Here is a 20399-nt window from a genome sequence, read left to right as displayed (position 1 = left end):
CTGCAGGAAAGGACCTATCTATGCTACACGTCATAAGAAAATGTCTCTGTTGTTGACATTTGCAAGATCTACGATAGGTAGCACTTGACTTTGTAAAGCTCCCTTACACTTCTGCAGCTGTTTCCCGGATTGTGTCGGCAACCAAGCCACAATTCTTCCCTGGCAAATTAACTCGCAATAATTTCCAGGTTGATATATGTTATGAAATGAAATAAATAGCAGAAGATTTGTGGTGTGGCTCCTATCACTTTAGCACTTGGACTAGAAAAACTCTACTGCAAAGGTGGGAAATTGGACTGCCATGCCCAGTACAGGTTTGTGGGAAGATGGAACCTTAGGGAACAAAGGGAACACAGGACCCCCTGTTCCTGCACACACTCTTTTAAGTACCAGAAGTCTCCTGAGCACACATTACAGCATCCCCTTGCTTCGTCAATCTCAGCACTCAACGCTATTCGTCCCTTGGAGGGCATTACTCACATCTAAATATACACCACTCTCCAAATCCCTTGCGTCACACAAAATTTTATGGCATTGATATATTGATGTGAAAAAAAGAGAAAAGGATCCGGGGAATGGAGAGCCCTTGTTAAATGCCTTGATCATTCTAGCTCTGCGTGGTGATGAAGACAAAATCAGGTTAACCTGACTGTTGAGGATTTCCCTCCTAATTCAGTATGTAATCTGAGTATTTATGTCACTGGTATGTGGATACCTATTTCTCTAATAGGCCACAGGCTTTTGTGAAGAACATTTTATTTTGTTTATTTGAAAGGCAGAGTTAGAGGGAGAGAGAAAAAGAGGAAGTGTTGGCTCACTATCCAAATGGCTACAATGGCCTGGGCTGGGCCAGGCTGAATCAAGGAGCCTAGAACTCCACCTGGATCACCGACATGTGTGGCAGGGGCACATGAGCAGGAATGCTGGGTCAGAACTGGAGCAGCCAGAACTCGAACAGGCACGCATGTGGGATGCCGGCATCACAGGTAGCAGCTTAACCTGCTATACCACAGCGCCTGCCCCAGACCACAGACTTTTTAAATAAAAGATGTCTGACCAATAACAGCTTTCCCCTGCCTCCATAGTGCCAAGGGCAGGTGCTTAATTGAAATTTGTTAAATGGGCTAAAACAATAATTATTTAGTTTTTAGTAATTGGCTCATTAAAAGTGGAACAAATTATGCATTTTTGAGGATGAATGTTGTTTATCTTCTAAAATAGATTTGGATTCTCTGACCCTTGCTGAATCTATTTAAGGAAAAATAAGCACAGCACATCTAAATAAAGTCTTGATAAGTCGATACCTAGGATGTTGCACGTGAGTCTACTTAATGCATTGTGAGGAGAAGAGGAGCAACAGGAATTCTCAAGGGAACTGAATGGTTTCCTAATGGAAAAAACCAAGCAGATTATGAAAGAATTCTGACAAAGATGTGAGTAAATTCAGTAACATTTTCCATCGCTTTTCTTCCTTCTGCTGTCAACCTTTATTGTAAAACTCCTTGAAAGGCTTTTGCAGGGGCCAGCGCTGTGGCTCAATAGGCTAATCCTCCGCCTTGTGGCGGCGGCACACCAGGTTCTAGTCCCGGTCGGGGCACCGGATTCTGTCCCGGTTGCCCCCCTTCCAGGCCAGCTCTCTGCTATGGCCCGGGAGTGCAGTGGAGGATGGCCCGAGTCCTTGGGCCCTACACCCGCATGGGAGACCAGGAAGAAGCACCTGGCTCCTGCCATCAGATCAGTGCGATGTGCCGGCCGCAGCACACCAGCTGCGGCGGCCATTGGAGGGTGAACCAATGATAAAGGAAGACCTTTCTCTCTCTCTCTCTCTCTCTCTCCACTCTGCCTGTCAAAAAAAAAAAAAAAAAAAAAGCTTTTGCGGGGCCAGTGCTGTGGTGTACTGGGTAGAGCCGCTGCCTGTGATGTCGGCATCCGCTATGGACACCAGTTCATATCCTGGCTGTTCTGCTTCCTTTCTAGCTCCCTGCTAATGGCCTGGGAAAGCAGCGGAAGATGGCCCAAGTGCTTGGGCCCCTGCACCTGCATGAGACACCTGGATGAGGCTTCTGGCTTTGGCCTGACCCAGCCCTGGCTGTTGAGGCCACTCAAGGAGTCAACCAGCAAATGGAAGATTCTGTCTCTCTTTTCTGTCTCTTCCTCACTCTCTCTCTGTAACTGACTTTTAAATAAGTAAATCTTGAAAAAAAAAAAAAAAGAAGAAGAAGAAGAAGAAGAGAAAGAAAAGCTGCTGCATTCTGCCTGGATCTAACCTCTCCTCCCTCTTCTCCCTGGAGCCCCTCCACCTTGCATCAGCACTGTCCTCGGAGGGCACAATCTGACTTATCATTTGGCAGACTTGCTGGCCGCCTCTTTCTTGAGGTTCTTCACTTAGCTTCGAAGACACACTCTCTAGGGTCCTCCTCCCACTGCTGTTCCTCAGAGGATTTTGCTGGTTCTTCCTCATCATCACTCCCCTGACACCTTGATTAATGTTGGAGTTCCCAGGGCCCAGACCTTGTCTCTTCTCTGTTTCTGGTCATGTTGTTAATCATCTCTATCCTTTGGCTTTAGTCACCTTATACTCTTTCATTCTTCTCTTCCTGACCCTTGGTGTCAGCTGCCCATGTATTCTTTTAAATGATTATCCAATCAAATGTCAAAAATGTCCACACTCACTTCCATCTTCTCATAAACTTCCCCTGATCGTTCACTCCAAATGTGTTTCTCATTCATTCCTTCTTATTTCAAGTGTTGGCCAAAGTCTCACTTTTTGCAGCTCTTTCACACCCTATGTCCAACCTATCAGCAAATGCTAGTGGCTCCACCGTGGACAATACATTCAGAACTTCCCCCTGGCTCCCCAGTTCCACTGCTACTTTGCGGTGGCAATCTCTTACCCAGGTTTTTGCCATTGTCTTCTAACAACAGCCTTCCTGCTTAGCCTGGGCCTTTGTGGAGTCTTTCCCTCAAAGCCACAGCCAGCGTGATCCTGGTAGAAAACAGCAAGGCAGATCATGTTCTGCTCTGTGAAAATCGTTCTGTTCTCTGTATCGGCCCAGGATAGCCAACATGACCTCACAGCTGCCTTTTGCACTGCTCTGCTTGCCGTATAGGAGTTCTTTAAGAAGTTCAGGGTAAGTGGATTAAAAAATAAGATTATTTGGTGCAAAAAACCATTGAAGTCTATGCATAGGTTTTTTTTTCCACAATCTTCATTTTTCATGAACTTTTTGAAGACCCTTCATATGCATGAATTTTAATTTTTTTTCCTTCCCAAATAGACTTACTTTTGATTGCATCTTCAATGAAGTTTTGAAGAGTCCTTGTATGCTACAGATTTCTGCAATTGCTGTTCCTTTGCCTGGAACACTTACCCAATAGAACACTCTTACTTCAATCAATTGAACTTCTCTGAGAGCCTTCCCCTGTCTATCATATCTGAAATCGCACCATTTATAAACTCCTTACTTAAATTTCCTGCTCAATTTTTCTCTAAAGCATTTATGATACTCCATATACTATATATTTAATTTACTTTGAATAAAAATTTCAAGCACGCAAGAGATTTTTTTAATTTCTCTAAATTCCAAGCACCCAGAATTTTAGGTATTCAATTATTTTTTGACTGATTGTCTCATCTTTCCCTCACTTTCTTTTCCTTTCCATCTTTCCCTACCCTACCCTCTCCTCTCCTTTCCTCTGTTCTCTCCCATTCCTTTTCTTTCTCCTTTCTCTTGTCTTCTCTATTTTTTTATTATCTCCCCAGTTACATGAATATAGTTACCACAAGAAGTATATTCCCAAACTTGTTTAATTCTTGGAATATAAAATATATTTAGAGCCATCTGTTCCTATTGAGAAAAGGAGCTAGGCAACATAGAAATAAAATGTTGTTTTAAATAATTGGTAATTACCATATGGTACTATTCCTACCACCAAAACTTCACTCATGCTCTCATTATTTCTTACTCAAATTATTAGAATAGCCTGTTAGTTGTCATCTATAAATGTACGTGTGATTATCTGCAAACTTTTCTTTACATAGTTGCCACTGTAATCATATCACACATTTAAATGTATTTCACTGGTTTTCTATAAAGCAGGAAAAAGATAAAAATGTTGATAATGATGATAGTAAAATTAAGTATTTTGAAACTCAAATGAGTATTGTTCTTTTCCTCAAAGTCAAATATAGTAGAGGTCTTCAAAATGTTCATGGAAAATGTGCATTATCTTTGTATACTATTTGTTTTTAATTTGAGAGGTAGGAAGGAAGGTGGGGGAAGAGAGAGACCTACCTTCTCCACTGGTGTACCCCTCAGATGCTGACAATAGCTTTAAAGAGTCTGAAGCTGGGAGCCAGGAACTTAATCCAAGTTTCTCATGTAGGTGGCAGAAATGCAACTTTTGAGCCATCGCCATTACCTCCTAGAATCTGCATTAGCAGGAACCTAGTCAGGAGTTGAAACTGGGCATTGAACTCAGGTACTCTGAAATGAAACAAGGTGTCTTAGCCAGTATCGTAACCATTAGGCTGAATATCCACACCTGTGTTATTATTTAATTTCATTTTCCCACAAACTTTTTGAGATTCTCGCATGTTTTTTGTAAAAATTAATAATATCAAGAAAACATTCTTAAGAATGCCTATGTTATACATGCAGGTAATTTCTTGATTGCTTGAAATGTACTTCTTAGTTGAATGTAAAGTTTCTACTGCCCTTAGAACTTTTTGACATTGCATTCTTTCAAATAAAGTAGAAATAAAACTGAAACCTACCCTGAGGACTGTGATCGGTCCCAGGAATCTTTGGGCTATTTCTCATCATTGGTTGGGCTCCAGTTTTCATTTGGTCGGCGTCTTTGCTAATAAAGCCATCCATGAAACCCATCCTGACTGCTTCATTTCTTTGTGAAGTTACATGGCATATTAGCTGTGCAGAACATGAGCAAGTTTTCCTGCAGGAAACACAAAAATATGTGTTTTCCAAATCTTTCTATACTTGAGCGACATTCTTCACTGGCCTAAACTTCTTTGGCTAATTGATTCTCTAAACAAGACCTCAGCCAACCTTCAGAGCAGCTGTTTCTGGAATAACAGAGCTTGGCAAAGGAGCGAATGGCTGTGGCTTTAACAAGCATGCATTTGCTCTCCACCACACTCTGAATCGCCCTCTCTGAAAGGCTTGCTTTTGATGACCAAATGCATCTTGTTTTTTCTTGGTCAAAAAAAAAAAAATACCCCTATTTTTCAGACAGCGATAACACAAAGCAGTCACTAGAAAAATTGGCAAGAGTGAGTAGAGTTCCTAATAGGCTGGCCACTGTGACTCAGGATATTTTTCTGAGAAACTCAGTAATGCCTTTTTCATTTTGGAATAGATTCCTTTTCCCCAGTGGCTCTCCAGAAGCCGTGCTGCCTGTTTCAATTATAAATCTCCAGTCATCTCATCATAGTCTCAGGGCTATAACCAACTCTTAGCATTGTGTGATCAAACCTAAAACATTTAGCTCGCGGATTGCACCATTTGTTGAACTTGAGAAAAATCTCAAACACTTGGGGGCTGAAATTAAAACGTCATTTAGTAAATGAGTATGTGAGTAGCCAGGGAATCGTGTAAGGAAGGTAACTGGTGTCTTACTTCAAATTTTACAGCTGGAAGGGAGCACAGTGATGAGAGCCCACCCTGCCCCTTAAGTTCACAGATGGGGGAAACTGAGTCCCAGGGAGTTCAGGAACATCCATCAGAGTCACACCTGGTTCACAGAGAGCATCAGTCACCCAATTTCCACCGAGTGCCTATTTCATGACCCGTGACTCTCCCTTTTTACTTGAAATGAGTTTGTGAAAAATCCAAAGTGGAAGTAGACCAAAGATTTTAGATGTTTGTTTTCCCCTATTTTTTTTTTTTTTTTTTTTTGACAGGCAGAGTGGACAGAGAGAGAGAGAGAGACAGAGAAAGGTCTTCCTTTTTTCCATTGGTTCACCCCCCAATAGCCGCTGTGGTCAGCGCACTGCACTGATTCGAAGCCAGGAGCCAGGTACTTATCCTGGTCTCCCATGTGGGTGGAGGGCCCAAGGGCCTGGGCCATCCTCCACTGCCTTCCCGGGCCACAGTAGAGAGCTGGACTGGAAGAGGAGCAACCGGGACAGAATCTGGTGCCGGCCATGTTTTCCTCTATTGATAGTTCCTTGTTACAACTCAGAGCAACATGAGCAGGGATAAGGGGTGACTATGAAAGTTCAGAAGGTCCTAAAACAATATTGCTTAACTGGGAGGATTTAGAGCTGTTACAACTACAAGCTGAATGAAATAAGAGGGTGACAAGATTAACTTGCCTGGAAATAATTACAAAGGTGAGAACCTTTTGGGGGTCCATCTAACAGGAGAATACACAAGGGTGTCTGGTATTTCTGTTTGTGCTCAATGTGTTTAAACACGTTGGCTCACTGTCAAGTCATGGGTTTATCATAATATGCTGGATATTTAGTTATTTTCGGTTACAGGATAACGATTAGATAAAGCATGAGCATGAAAATATATACTTAAAAACTCCTTTGGAAATGCCAAACAGACTGAATTTTTTACAATTAAGTCACTTATCATTATGTCTGAGTCACTGGTGTTTTGTAGACAATTTGATAAGAAACATAATTATTCCTTTGGAGTTAATACATGCAGAATCAGCATTTCCAAATGGGCCATGGGGAAAATGTCTGTGAATATATCTCCTGGGGACCTTAGAAATGCCTTGGAATTTGGATTTTCCTATCCTCAGCAGTGAGGCTAGGCCTGCACTAGAACTGTGCATTGCCTCTCTGATGAACAATTCTCCGCTAATTAATCCCAAGCATTCACATTGGATTGTGTTATATCCATGCTCAGGGAATCAAAAATTTCAGCCACATGGTAGATACTTAAATATTTTTCAGATGAATGAAAGAAGATTATGAATTTGGATTTAATTCAAGGAGGGACAGGGAGCCAAGCTTTAATATTGAGTGTATGCATGTTCTGGCTTGGACAATATACCTTAGAACTGTAGATTATTATGTCATCCCGGGTCCTTTGTGTCACTTGTAGGACACTTGTACCTACAAGTTTCCATTAGGTCATCCAGACTCCACAGTGTCACTTGTCCTTACATTTATTTTCAGTTCGTGGATAAAACAGATTACCTAAACTACGAAATAGTGACCAACCATCTTCTTTTTAGTCTGAGACCAATGTTTTGATGTTTGTAAATTAGGGCATTTGAAAATAAGTGAAACTGTTAAGAGATGCAAAATCCCTGATGTTTAAATCTTTATCTAGTAATCTGACAAATTAAGGTTTTTTCAATAAGCTTTATGGATGTTTTGCTATGTGAAATATTTGGCTAAACTCTATATAAGATCTTAGATTTCCCTATGAGCAAGTCCACATTGGAATATCTACTAAATTTTATTTTAATCTGAAGATTTACTTGATAGGAGACAAAATAATCTGACTTCTTGGTACTTTTACTAATACACACACACAAACACACACACACACACATGTAAAATCAACTTTGGGGGCCGGCGCTGTGGCTCAGTGGGTTAACTCCCTGGTCTGAAGTGCCGGCATTCCATATGGGTGCTGGTTTGAGACCCGGCTGCTCCACTTCCTATCCAGCTCTCTGCTTTGGCCTGGGAAAGCAGTAGAAGATGACTCAAGTCCTCGGGCCCCTGCACCCATGTGGGAGACCCGGAAGAAGCTCCTGGCTCCTGGCTTTGGATCAGCACAGTTCCAGCTGTTGCAGCCAACTGGGGAGCAAACTAGTGGATGGAAGACCTCTCTCTCTCTCTCTCTCTACCTCTCCTCTCTCTGTGTAACTCTGACTTTCAAATAAATAAATAAATCTTTTAAAAAAATCAGCTTTGAGTGGTTCTTCCCAATTGGCTAATTATAGTGATAGGACTATTTGTAACTGCTCTGTATTCAGTATGTTATTATTGGGGTTTATGAAGGATTTCATGTCCCATATAAATGTAGGAGACAATGTTCATAATTTATACCACATGGTGTAAGTGAGTTCAGCATTTAAAAGTTGATTTGTTACATCTGATCTTACTGGAAACCAGTGCTGATAAAGGTAGAGGGTTTTCAAAGCAGACAGATATCAACTTCAGCAACACTTCATTAGGTACAAGTGCTTTGACTGCATGGAAGAGAAATTAATAATATCTCTACATCTTGCAACATCTGTCTTTTTACTTCAGTAGCACAAAAACTCTTCCCTACATTAAAATTCTCAGTGAAAGTGTCTTCTCCTGGACCACAGTCTTTGACCTTCTTGTAGTGGGAGCTTTAAAAGTTCAAAATTGGTGAGGTGTCACTTGAAAATGTTGCCAGTTCCATATGGTATAACAGGTGGCTATAGGGAGTGCAGACTGAGGGGATAGCTTGAGCCAAGTCCCCTGGGCTGGGTAAGGAGACACGTGGGATAGGAATGGTTACTGGGAATGCAGTCTCTTTAAAAAAAGAAAAAAAAGTCTTTCCTAGCAAATCCAATGATTTATATACTACAGAGATTAAACAAATGTCATTCTGAACTTTTCCAATCCTTGGAAAACTTCTGAGATAGCTATGAATGTCAAAAAAGTTGGCAGGTGGGGAATTTTTAAAATTTATTTTTTATAACCTTAATACTTTTAAACAAGCCCTGTATGATTAGGTAAAGAGGTGGACCACATAGGTTCTTGGGTTCTTCCCTTGGATGAACTCCCAAATACCAGTGAAGATATAACGGGGTTGATGGATCTTAGACTGCTCCCACACATTGATATGAAAACACCAGCAAGCCTGTGGGAGGCAGAAGGTAGTTGGGTTTTGGTGTAGCAGAGGCGAATGTAGATGCAGTGGGAGGGACAATGGAGCTTCTCAAGTTGTGCCCCTTGGTGTTCCTCTGGCTCCTCTGAGCAGGTCATTGCCTACCTGTTACAACTGTGTGACAGAAGAGCTGCCATGACAGGCAAGTACCAGGGATCACGAATCTGACAAGGCTGGCCTTGGAGGGGCAAGGAGTGGCAGGGCAGGCTGCACTGGGCTAGGATTTGATGAGCATTTCCTCCTTGCTTCATCGGCCTATGCATCCTGTGGATGTGGCAACCACAAGAAAGGCTACAGTGGCCATTCACTTAATTGAAATAAACTGATTAAAGAGAAAAATTTTAAGTTTTTGTTTACCTTAACTATATTAGTAACCGAATATGCAAAAATACATTTTTAAAGATTTATTTATTTATTTTAAAGTCAGAGTTACACGGAGAGAGAAGGAGAGGCAGAGAGAGAGAGGACTTCCATCTGCTGGTTCCACTCCCCAATTGGCTACAATGGCTGAAGTTGCACTGATCCGAAGCCAGGAGCCAGGAGCTTCTTCTGGGTTTTCCCATGCAGGTACAGGGGCCCAAGGACATGGGTCAACTTATACTGCTTTCCCAGGCCGAAGCAGGGAGGTGGATGTGGAGCAGCTGTGTCTTAAGCAGGTGCCCATCCATATGGGATGCCAGCAGGTGCAGCTTTACCTGCTATGCCACAGAACTAGCCCCAATACATTTTTTAATCAATTTATTGAGTATAATTCCAATTTAGAGTTCTGCCAGCTTTTTTTTGTTTTTTTGTTTTGTTTTGTTTTGTTTTTGGATAAACTGCACTGCTGCACATTTTTATCATTTTTATTTTTGATTATTTAAAGTTATAAACACTTGAGAATCAATCTGAAAGAGACTCCTTCCATATTCTTGTGATATTTGGTCATTCTTAAAAAGTCACAAATACATTCTTTATCAGACTAAATTGTTTTTTAAAAACTCACAAACTTTTTCTTCCCAAATTTACTTATTTATATTTGTTTATATGAAATGTTAACTCCTGGAAGAACTGTAATGGTTAGGACTGAGCTGGGCCAAAGCACAAGCCAGGAACTAAATCCAGGCCTGCCACATAGATGCAAGGAATCCAAATTGAGCCACCCCCTTTACCTTCCAGGGTGTGCATTAGGAGAAAGCTGGAGTCAGCAGCCAGAGCCAGCAATCAAATCTAGATACTCCAGTATGGCACAAGGTTATCTTAATTGCTAGGCTAAATGTTTCCCCTGTCTCTCCCTACCCTGGAAATATTTTCATAGGAACATTCTTTTTTTCTTTTTCTCATTCGTATTTCATCAATTTACATAATATTTAATTCAATTGTGTCCAATAACACTACCAACAGACATAATAAATAGATTTGGAAATAAAGAAAACTAATATTGTACTCAATTGGTGGGAATAGACATTTGGGGTATGAGAACAACCTATTAATTTCAAAATTTCAGCATGATACGGGTAGTTTTTAAATTTTCAGAAGGAATGGAGAGAGTCCATTGTTTATTGGTGATTTGTTTAAAGTGTGTATTGATATTATATTAGTCAAGACAGCTGCTTGTTCTAAGGGAGTAAAACTTGAATGCATGGGAAAAAGTAATTAGGCTTCTGTGGACAGCAAGCATTATTTTCAAAAAAGCAATACATGAAACAATCTATGGCACAGGAAATAAAAATAATAGAATCTATAAAATAACAAATATTCTGGGAGGAATTGGAAAATCAGTATATGTGTTAATAAGAGTTATCTAAAAGAAACAAAAGACAATTTTTGGTATATTTAATTGTTACTGTAACAGAAAAGATGGTTGGAATGACAGAATGAATATAAACAAAAAGTAGTGCTACAGGAAAACTTAAGGTATTATGAGGAATAAGAGATATTAGAATGAGAGTAAAGTGAACAAAAATGGAAGATAAAATGAAAATGGAAAAAACAAAGAACTGGCCAATTTCTCTCCAGAAGTCAGACAAGTTACAAATGCAGATAGAAAGCACATGAGTGCTAAGTGGAACACTGGAGGCCCCCCGGCACCCACACGTACATGAGAAAAATTTATGGCAAACTTTCATGCCATAAAACACAAAGGACAGCTTCTAAAAGTTTATAGAGAAGCAGAGTAGATCAACTACAAAGTAATAAGAATCATATTGAGTTCAGACTTCTCTAAAAGACTGGAAAAGCAGACAATAGAATAATATCTTAAAGGGAAAATAGTTTAAGTATTAGACTTTTTTAGCCAAATAAACTTATATAATAGTTTGAAATAAACACCCTGACATGTATGATTGTTGATCATTAATCTTATAGGAACACTTAATTTTTTAAAAAATTAATTAGTTAATTTTTATTTATTGGAGAGGGAGAGGGAGAGGGAGAGGGAGAGGGAGAGGGAGAGGGAGAGGGAGAGTCTCCAAATGGCCTCAATATCTGGGGCTGGATCAGATGGAAGCCAGGACACAGAAACGCCATCCAGGTCTTGGTGCATCAGCAGGGAACTGGATCAGAAGTAGAATTCCTTGGACTCGAATTGGCACTTGTGTATGGGATGTGGGCATTGCAAGCTGGCAGCTTAACCTGCTGTGCCTCAACAGCTGCCCTCTGCAATAAAAAATTTGAAAACGGAATATTGGATAGTATCACAGGACAGCATGGATGTGAACAAGTTAAAGAGAATAGGTCAGAGGGAGGTGTGAGATTATAGTTTTTTTTCCTTATCATGGCAAAGGTATAAAGATTTATAAGTTTTAGGAGAGCTAGGGGGAGGAAGTCTAATGAGTTTCAAGTAAAAGGTGCTTACAAAAGGAATAGAAGCAGGATGTAGGGGCAGGCATTCAGTTGCAGCTAAGATGCCTGCATCATATATTGAAAGCCTGGATTTGAGTGTCATCTCTGGCTTTGATGACAGCTTTTTGCTAATCCCCCCCCCCCCCGGGAGGCTTTGACAATGATTCAAGCTCGTGGGTCCTTGCCAATCTCATGGGAAACCCATATTGAGTTCCTGGCTCCTGGATCCAGCTCCTGCTGGGAAAATTGTGGGCATTTGAAGAATGAACCAGCAGATCCCACTAGTCTCTCTCTCTCTCTCTCTCTCTCCTTGCCTTTCAAGTAAATTTTTAAAAATTTAAAAGGGATATATAAATATTAAAGCAGCAGAAAAAAATTTGATGTAGTGGAAAGTGAACAATGTAGAATAAAGAAATGAAATAAAATTATTGTAAGTAAAAGAACGAGTGGCACAGGCTTAATGTAACAGTAATTACAATAAATGTATATGAGTTAAATATAACATTGAAAAACAACACTTCAGATCAATTTGTAAAAATAAACCAAGACTATGAATACATTACTTAAAAATAAGTGAAAAATTTGAAGCAATACGATACAAAATATTTTAAAGTAAAGAAAAACAAAGTCAAACAGGAATAATAAGAATGTTTGGTAGCAATTTTAGAAATGACATAATTTAAAGGTTAAAATATAAAGAAAAATAAGAGAAATATTATACACAAGCAAAAGAAGAAGAAATGATAATGAATATATATGCATATATTAAAATAGTCTCAAAATGTATAGATAAACAAAGTGATAGATAAAGTTACAGTTATATCAATAGTTGGTGATTTTAATTGTTAGATTCAGAAGCAAAAAGTGGTATAGAAGATTTGAATAATAAAATCATATTTATGTGAATTTGCATTTGCATGTATAAGAGTACTTCAAAAAGTTTATGAATAAAATAAATTAAAAGATAATGTGTATTTTTATGAACTTTCTGAAGGCCTCTACTATAATTTCCCACCCAACAAACACAGAATAAACTATTTTTGAGCACACACAATACATGCAAAAATTGACTAGGTATAGATCCAAAAGTAAGCACCCTGCATTCACAACAATTAATAACACACCTTTTATATTCTTTTTTTTTTTTTTTGACAGGCAGAGTTAGACAGAGAGAGAGAGAGACAGAGAGAAAGGTCTTCCTTTTTCCGTTGGTTCACCCCCCAAGTGGCCGCTACGGCAGGTGCGTTGCAGCCGGTGAGCTGCGCCAATCCGAAGCCAAGAGCCAGATGCTTCCTCCTGGTCTCCCAGGCGGGTGCAGGGCCCAAGGACCTGGGCCATGCTCCACTGCACTCCTGAGCCACAGCAGAGACCTGGACTGGAAGAGGAGCAACCGGGACAGAATCCGGCGCCCCGACGGGGACTAGAACCAGCGGTGCCAGTGCCACAGGCGGAGGATTAGCCTAGTGAGCCGCGGCGCTGGCTATATTATTAAGATGAATAAATTTTGAAATTTTTAACAAAAAGCCAAAATAATGTTGTATATCTGAGACCATAAACATACCATTACATAATTCTTGATTTGAGTAGTGAGTCATATGGAAAAGAATGAATTATAAAGACATGAAAACAACATAGGTGAAGATTTGTGGGGTGTAATGTTACCAAAGGTAAGATTTCTGATGTTCTAAATATTTATCAAAAGTGAGCAAAAGTTGAAAGCCAAGGAATTAAACATTTACTTGATACAGATTGAAAGTGAGCATCAAAATAAATTCAAAGAACAAAAAAAGAAGGAAACAAATAAAGTTAATAAATCAAGAAAATGCAAAACAGCAAAAGCAATAATAACAAAATTACCTAATTTTGAAAGCACAACATGATTCTTTGAAAAGACTGATGAGAAACCAATCAAGAGGTAAATTGGAAATTTAATAAGTGGGAAATAACTAGTAGAAAGAGAAATTTTAAAATTGAGAAATAGTGTCTAGAGCAATTATATGCCATTAATTTACAAGATTAGAAAGCCTAGATAAAATATATGAATTTGTTGTGGTTTGCATGAGTAATGTAAATTTTTTCTATTTTTCTTAGCTTTTTTGCACTTGGAAATTTGCATTGGTTGGATATGCCAAAGAAGTCTTGGACTTGGTTCCAAGACCCTGGCAATTTGTCAAACTTGCTTTGGGGAATGAAGGAGCTCAACTTTAGGGTTAGCATTCCTAATCTCTCAGGATTTACAAGAGAAGACAGATGATCTTGGAATGTTAAAGTAGCTCCCAGTAAAATACTGCATCCAGAGGATAGTAGCCCGCGCTGGTAAATGAATGAGAAGATGAATGATGGACTTATGGAACAAAAACACAAACAGAAGCCCCACTGTCCTTAAGGGCTGCGTACTCATCATTAGAGAGGCAAAACTAAGGCAGAGTAACCCAACCTGAAGCTTGGGATTTATTATTAAACTAGACTGAATAGAATGGGACTGAATATTTTAAGTCTGAAAGGGATTTTCTTAACTTCTGTGGGTTCCAGACCATTCTCCTCTGGATCCTTCTGATTCTTTGGTCACAGTATTTATTCAGTTGTTCCAAGCTCTCTAGGCTTGGCACTCAGTAAGAGTTCTGAGTGACTTTGTCCAACTTGGATTGCCTACCAAGGAATTCAGGATTTCTGTGGGAGGGACATAATTTATAGTTTTCTGAGTAAATAATTTTACTCCAGATGTCTGAAGAGCATGTCTTATACCACAGTGAAATAGTAACACTTTCTGAAAATGGCTGGATTTTAATGTTCTTTTCAACAAAATTGGGGCCCACTGACAGTTCCTAGGGGAGGAAAAGATTCTTAGTGTCTTCAAAAGCACACGTGAAAACATTCATCCTAGACTTTGTAAGGCGCTTAGATAATATGCCCTATGAATAAACCTCTGGCACATTTATAAAGTCAACTACCAAATTAGAACAAGAATAGAACCATTTGTATCTGAATATTCAGAAGTAGCTAGAGTTAATAAAATAAGCTCTAACCATAACTGAACTTGTTAACTGAGTAGTTGTGGCTATATAATGTTATTCCCAAGAAGGAGGTTCATTAATTTTTTAAATTCTGATCTGGTTGTCTTCTCAGTTTCTTCTAGTCTGGGTCCAACACTTTTAGAGAGTTCTCTCACTGGGCTGCATGTTTAGATTCATGACTATTAGAGAAAACACAGATGACAAATTAGTTCAGGGGCTAGGTAGTTAGTTATCTCCAACTCATAAACTATACTGCATAAATCCTTATTTATATACAAGGTATGACATGGTTTCAATTCTCTTGCCATATGTTAATTTTCCATAACATATGTTTTAGAATTTGAGGTCTAAAAAATTTGTTCAGGGGTAGGTGTTGTGGCATAAGTTAAGCTGCCAATTGGGCACCCACATCCCATATCAGTCTGCCTGTGATAAAATCTAGGCTCCTCCAGTTCTGATCCTGCTCCCTGCTAATTTGCCTGGGAGGCAGCAGACGATATGGATGGATTTCCATACTCCTGGCTTCAGCCTCACCTAACTCCAGCTGTTGTGGGCTTTTGGGGAACGAACCAATGGATGCATGGAAGATCTTTTGCTCTCTCTCCCTCTGTCACTCTTCCTTTTAAATCAAATAAATAAAGCTTTTTTTTTTCATTTTTCTACCAAAACCTGGTAACGTTAGTAGTGCCATTCTATTGTGTATCTTAATATAATGGAGCATTTGCTTTAAATGAATGGGCTTAGCGGATACTCTGATGGATGCTTAGAGCACTTCTTTCTTAGATGAAGACATTTTCTTTTCACTTCCATGTGGACAATCAATGTTGTCTATAATGCAGGAAAGTAATTAGATTTTTTTAAAAAAGAAATGGAAAAGCTATTTAGAAATTATTAAAGCTTGAAAATAACTATCCAAAGCATTAATAGTTTGCACAGATATTAAAGTTTACAGTGATTTCCATTTACTATGTCTCTTACTCCTCACTCACTCACTTCCTCTATACTCACAAAGCACCAAATATATAGGCAACATGGGTTGCCATTTAATCCTCCGAACAATCTGTGAATTGAGTGCTATCCACATTTGAGAAAGAGTATAAGTTTCTGCAAATCTTATGCACTGTTTTCTGAAAAGATTGACCTTACTATTTTTATTTCTTTTTATTCCGTCTTTCTTAAGGCTCCAGGAATACAGTGCTTATGAGATCAAGAGTTTTAAATAATGCTGTATCTCATCTCATATGAAGAGCTATATACTCCCCAAGTATCAGGTGTGCACAATAAAATAGATGTTGCATTGAATTTAGCAAACATAAAGGCTGACAAAAAAACTTTGTGCAGCAGAAAACTGACAACCATACTACTGTTTAGTAATTATATGAGATGACATAAAATGTCATGATAATGAGATGAGATGAGATGAAAAAAAATCTTTTAAAAGTATTTCGTGACTAATAAGTTTCCCTTAAGCTCCATTTAGAATCAAATGTATAAACAGGTATCTACTGAGCAGTTTCTTTGAGTGTTATGCTGAGCATTTTAGTGTAAATCATAATTATGGCAAATATCATTCAATCAGTCGCTTACATTTCTCTTCTAGCAGGAGTCTCACCGACAGGACGTTGCTTGTCTCTTTGAATACATCTTCCTCTAAATTGAACTCCTGCAGAGCATTTGGTGAAAGAAAGAAATTTTTGTGGTTTGATGGTCTGGAGTAAGAGCTGAATAGCCAGATGGTGAAAGATTTCCTAAAAGATAGAATCCTCACTGCCCACCACCCCCACTCACCGCTCCCAGCCCCAAACAAACTCAACGGCATGGATCGAGAAACATTTCCAGCTTCAAGAGAATATAGGTGAAATGCCATTTCCATGTTCAAGATACTGAACCAACAAAAGGTCTACAATGACACAACTACTGTTTGTATTCTTCCTTTTCTGTTTCGGCTAGACTCATGCAATTGCAAGGGCAAGAAAGAATGCTAGTGAAAATGCAATGTATTTCTACAAACATGTCTCCCATGTGACATTAACCACAAATTTTTTTATTGATGCCTGGGATGAGTTGATGATTTTCTGTATAAAGGCTGGGTCAGTTGTGAGTCTTGTCAACATTGTGTTGGCGACAGACTTTGTTACATGTAAAAGGGAACAAACAGCTTCAGAACATTTCAAATGTGTTGGCTGAACAGATATAAACAAAAAGAGATTGGCATCCTTGTAGCTATATCTTATGTATTCACAAGGCCCTTTCCATTCATGGGAAAAAAAAAACAGAGTTCATTATGTATTTATGAAAAACAAAATTACCTATTCATAAAAATCAAAGGCAATATGTTTTGCTTATATCAACGGGTAAAATTAATGCAACTTTTCCTATAATAGTTCATTTGCTTTGACAGGATTTTGAATATCAGAACAAAATGTCAAGAAGAGTTATAAATTGGAATAGGAGGAAAAAATCTTCAGGTAAATTGTTTTTTCTATAGACTCACAGGAATCAGTTATTTATTATTCATGAACATGCTAGACTTCTAATTTATACAGGGGCTTTCATCTTTACACATCAGTTCACCTACAGGGCATGCCCCTACTGTAAACATCAAGGTACTCTAGTATTGTTGTTGGCACTGCCTATTAATACCTGGATATTGGAGCTGTGCTTCCAGTGAGATGTTTAATCTGCTTTTGGGTAAACCAAGCCTTCAATTACTTTTAGATAATATTTATTTGAATCATACTTTTGGATATTAGAAGCAACAATGTACTGTCCTTTCTCTTCTGTATTTTTAAATGTATTCTTGTCTCATACAAATGACTGGAGATTTTGGAGGCTTCATGGTGGCCAGTCTTCCAGATATCAGGGCTCTTTTCTCTGAAAGGGTAAGTATGGGAAATATAACTTCCTGCAAAACCAGACAACACTTGATAAGATTATTCAATTTCTGAACTCACTACAGCTACCAAGATTGCTAATTTGTAGCAACTATGACAGCTTGTGGCCTGATTGGACTCTTGTTCAACACAGATAATCATTAGCTGCTAATGATTTTAAATCATTGTGAGCAAGGCAGAGACTGACCCTGTGACCTAAATGTTTCAGGGGATGCTCAGAAGTTATGTCATCTCCTGCAACAGATGGTGCTGGCTGTCTGGACTGAGAACTAGGATTCTTTTTCCTTAGTCAGAGAAATAATTCTTTGAACAAAAGATATATACTGTTAGGGTCTCAATTCACTTGACCTAAAAGAATGAATTTTACCTGAGGTATTATACTGTATGGATAAAATTAGTGGCATATAAAAAAGGCGGATAGGAAATGCATTAAGTACTTCCTAAAGATTTTGCTTGCATATATTTAAGTTTTTTTGTATATGTCATTTTTCTTTTTCTTTCATTAATGATTAGGATGGTTAGTTTCAACTGATAATCTCCAGATAATGGGACACTTAAGGTTGGCTTGGCTGAAAGCAGAAAGAATAAGTGGAAAATGGAAAAAAAAAAAAAAAGGACTCCTTCAAAACATTTTGAAAGGTAAAATAAATGGTGTGTGGGTGTTGAAGTTCTTTATATATTTTACATGTGTCTAGTATTTTGTAAGTTACAGAATTTGTACATATAATTATATCAAGACATAAACTCATAACAATGACCTTAAAATAAACACCAGAATTTTTACATACAAAGGAGATCTGATTTAGCAAGATGAAAGTTCCTAGCATATCAAAACAACATAAGAAGCAATACTGCCGGCGCTGCGGCTCACTAGGCTAATCCTCCGCCTTGCGCCGGCACACCGGGTTCTAGTCCTGGTGGGGGCACCGGATTCTGTCCTGGTTGCTCCTCTTCCAGGCCAGCTCTCTGCTGTGGTCAGAGAGTGCAGTGGAGGATGGCCCAACTACTTGGGCCCTGCACCCCAGGGGAGACCAGGATAAGTACCTGGCTCCTGCACGCCGGCCGCAGAGCGCCGGCCACGGTGGCCATTGGAGGGTGAACCAATGGCAAAGGAAGACCTTTCTCTCTGTCTCTCTCTCTCACTGTCCACTCTGCCCACTCTGCCTGTCAAAAAAAAAAAAAAAAAAAAAAGCAATACTAGGAGAATTGTAAAAACCTTTGAAGAAAATATTAGCGATCTGCTAATGCCATTGCTGAATTGCAACACAATTAGATGCTGCTACATCTGGCAAAGTTTGTGAGTCGGCCTGCGCTCTGCATTCCACGTCACAGGCTAAGGTAGAGTCGTGGGTCCCATTTTTAAGCTCTGCCTGCCCAGAAGCCCACAAAGGTAGGCAACTGAATCTTCTTTATCAGTGGTGAAACTGGAGAGCCATGATTGCCACCTCAGTAGCCAGTGAATGAAATACAGAAGCACCGAACATTGTACTTGCTTTCTAAAGTGAAATTTTATTTTAGACAAACAAAATTTCTATTCTCCTTTACTAAGATTCACTTATAAATACGGGTGCATTATTAAGAGTTCAGTTACGGGGTTGGTTTAATGATTATTGGTCTCAACTAGAAGATAACCTGGAACCAATGGAAATGGAAAGACTTGAAAATTCACATGGTTTCATTTGAAGATAATTAGAGACAGAGATGGGCAATAGACAGTTCTTAGTTTTTTTTTTTTTCAGTATTGAATTCAAAGACTGTGATGTTCTTGGATCATGATAAGCTTTAGAATTTTTATGGTAACATTGTGTGTGCATTCTCAGCATGACTTTTTTTTCCCCCTAACTGGCTCAACTGAGTTTTAACTTTTCTTTATCAACCCAGGAAACTCTGCTTATGACAAAAAGATGCTTAATATAGTAGTACAAACTTCTATTTATTGGGTGTCTGCCATGTCCCAACGATTCAGCTAGGTACTTTCATACATTATCTCATTTTCACAAAAACACAGTCCATATTGATGGAGGAATTAAAAAGCCAAATGTAAATGTATCTCAATTCTCATAAAGCGTGGGGCTGGCTCTTGGCAAAGCTGTAACTGTTTTCCTCTGGTCTTTCCAGCCTTTCTCTTTCTGTATCCTTTCTTGAGTTGTTGCCCCATGAATAAGTGCTCTCAAGGAAGTAGGTGATATTGGCCATTTGCATCTTATGAATATTCCAGCACTATTAGAGACAAAAAATCCAAGAAACTTTAATGGTAATATTAAATAAGAGCAAGGGCTTAAGGTAGGTTAAAGCACTAGGTATACCCTAGTGCACACGAATTTAGAACTTTCTGGGATATGGAGACTGAGAATCCCAGGTGCTTGTAAAAACTAAAGGTTGCTGTTGGAATTGGAAAAGAAAGTATAATTTACTTGGGTATGGAGAAAATTTTAGAATCATGATCCCAGCAATATTCTACAGTTTATTTGCTGTTATTACAAGCTTCAGGACTAGAAATATAAAAGCAAAAGTCTAATTTGATGGTCAAACAGCAAAAATACCATCAGTATTATTTCTGTTTGCATGGGCTTTATGGGATTTTAAATTATGTGGTCATGTGTGTGTGTGTGTGCACACTCATGTCTGTATGCTTGTACCTGTGCATTGGTGTGTGTGATTGTGGTTTGCCAGTCGGAAAAGGCATATAAAATGTAGAAGATCATGTTAGTTGTCATTGAGTGATAATACTCTGATGAAACAGAATCAGAAATTTTATTAAGCTGTAGCCTTTCTGTGGCAAAACCTGCATCAGATTAGATCTATATGAGAAAAAT

The 20399-nt window shown here is 38.9% G+C and overlaps 1 long non-coding RNA gene across 7 annotated transcripts; it reads left to right on the top strand.

The window, feature by feature from the left end:
• Positions 1 to 243: 243 nt before the first annotated feature.
• On the top strand, positions 244 to 18174 carry LOC127483261 (uncharacterized). Of its 7 annotated transcripts, none has more exons than XR_016211890.1 (5): positions 244 to 314; positions 1222 to 1433; positions 1978 to 3131; positions 17091 to 17157; positions 18097 to 18174. It is a non-coding gene; the product is annotated as an uncharacterized LOC127483261 (long non-coding RNA). The 7 variants fall into 7 exon arrangements; XR_016211887.1 differs by lacking the exon at positions 244 to 314 and adding an exon at positions 387 to 675; XR_016211888.1 differs by lacking the exon at positions 244 to 314 and adding an exon at positions 572 to 703.
• The last annotated feature ends 2225 nt before the right edge of the window (positions 18175 to 20399 follow it).

Source organism: Oryctolagus cuniculus, chromosome 8, assembly GCF_051225735.1.
Source record: "Oryctolagus cuniculus isolate XC-2025 breed Fujian yellow rabbit chromosome 8, ASM5122573v1, whole genome shotgun sequence".
NCBI lineage: Eukaryota > Metazoa > Chordata > Mammalia > Lagomorpha > Leporidae > Oryctolagus > Oryctolagus cuniculus.
The sequence above is the reverse complement of the archived record's forward strand: the minus strand, read 5'-3'. Positions and strand labels throughout refer to the sequence as shown.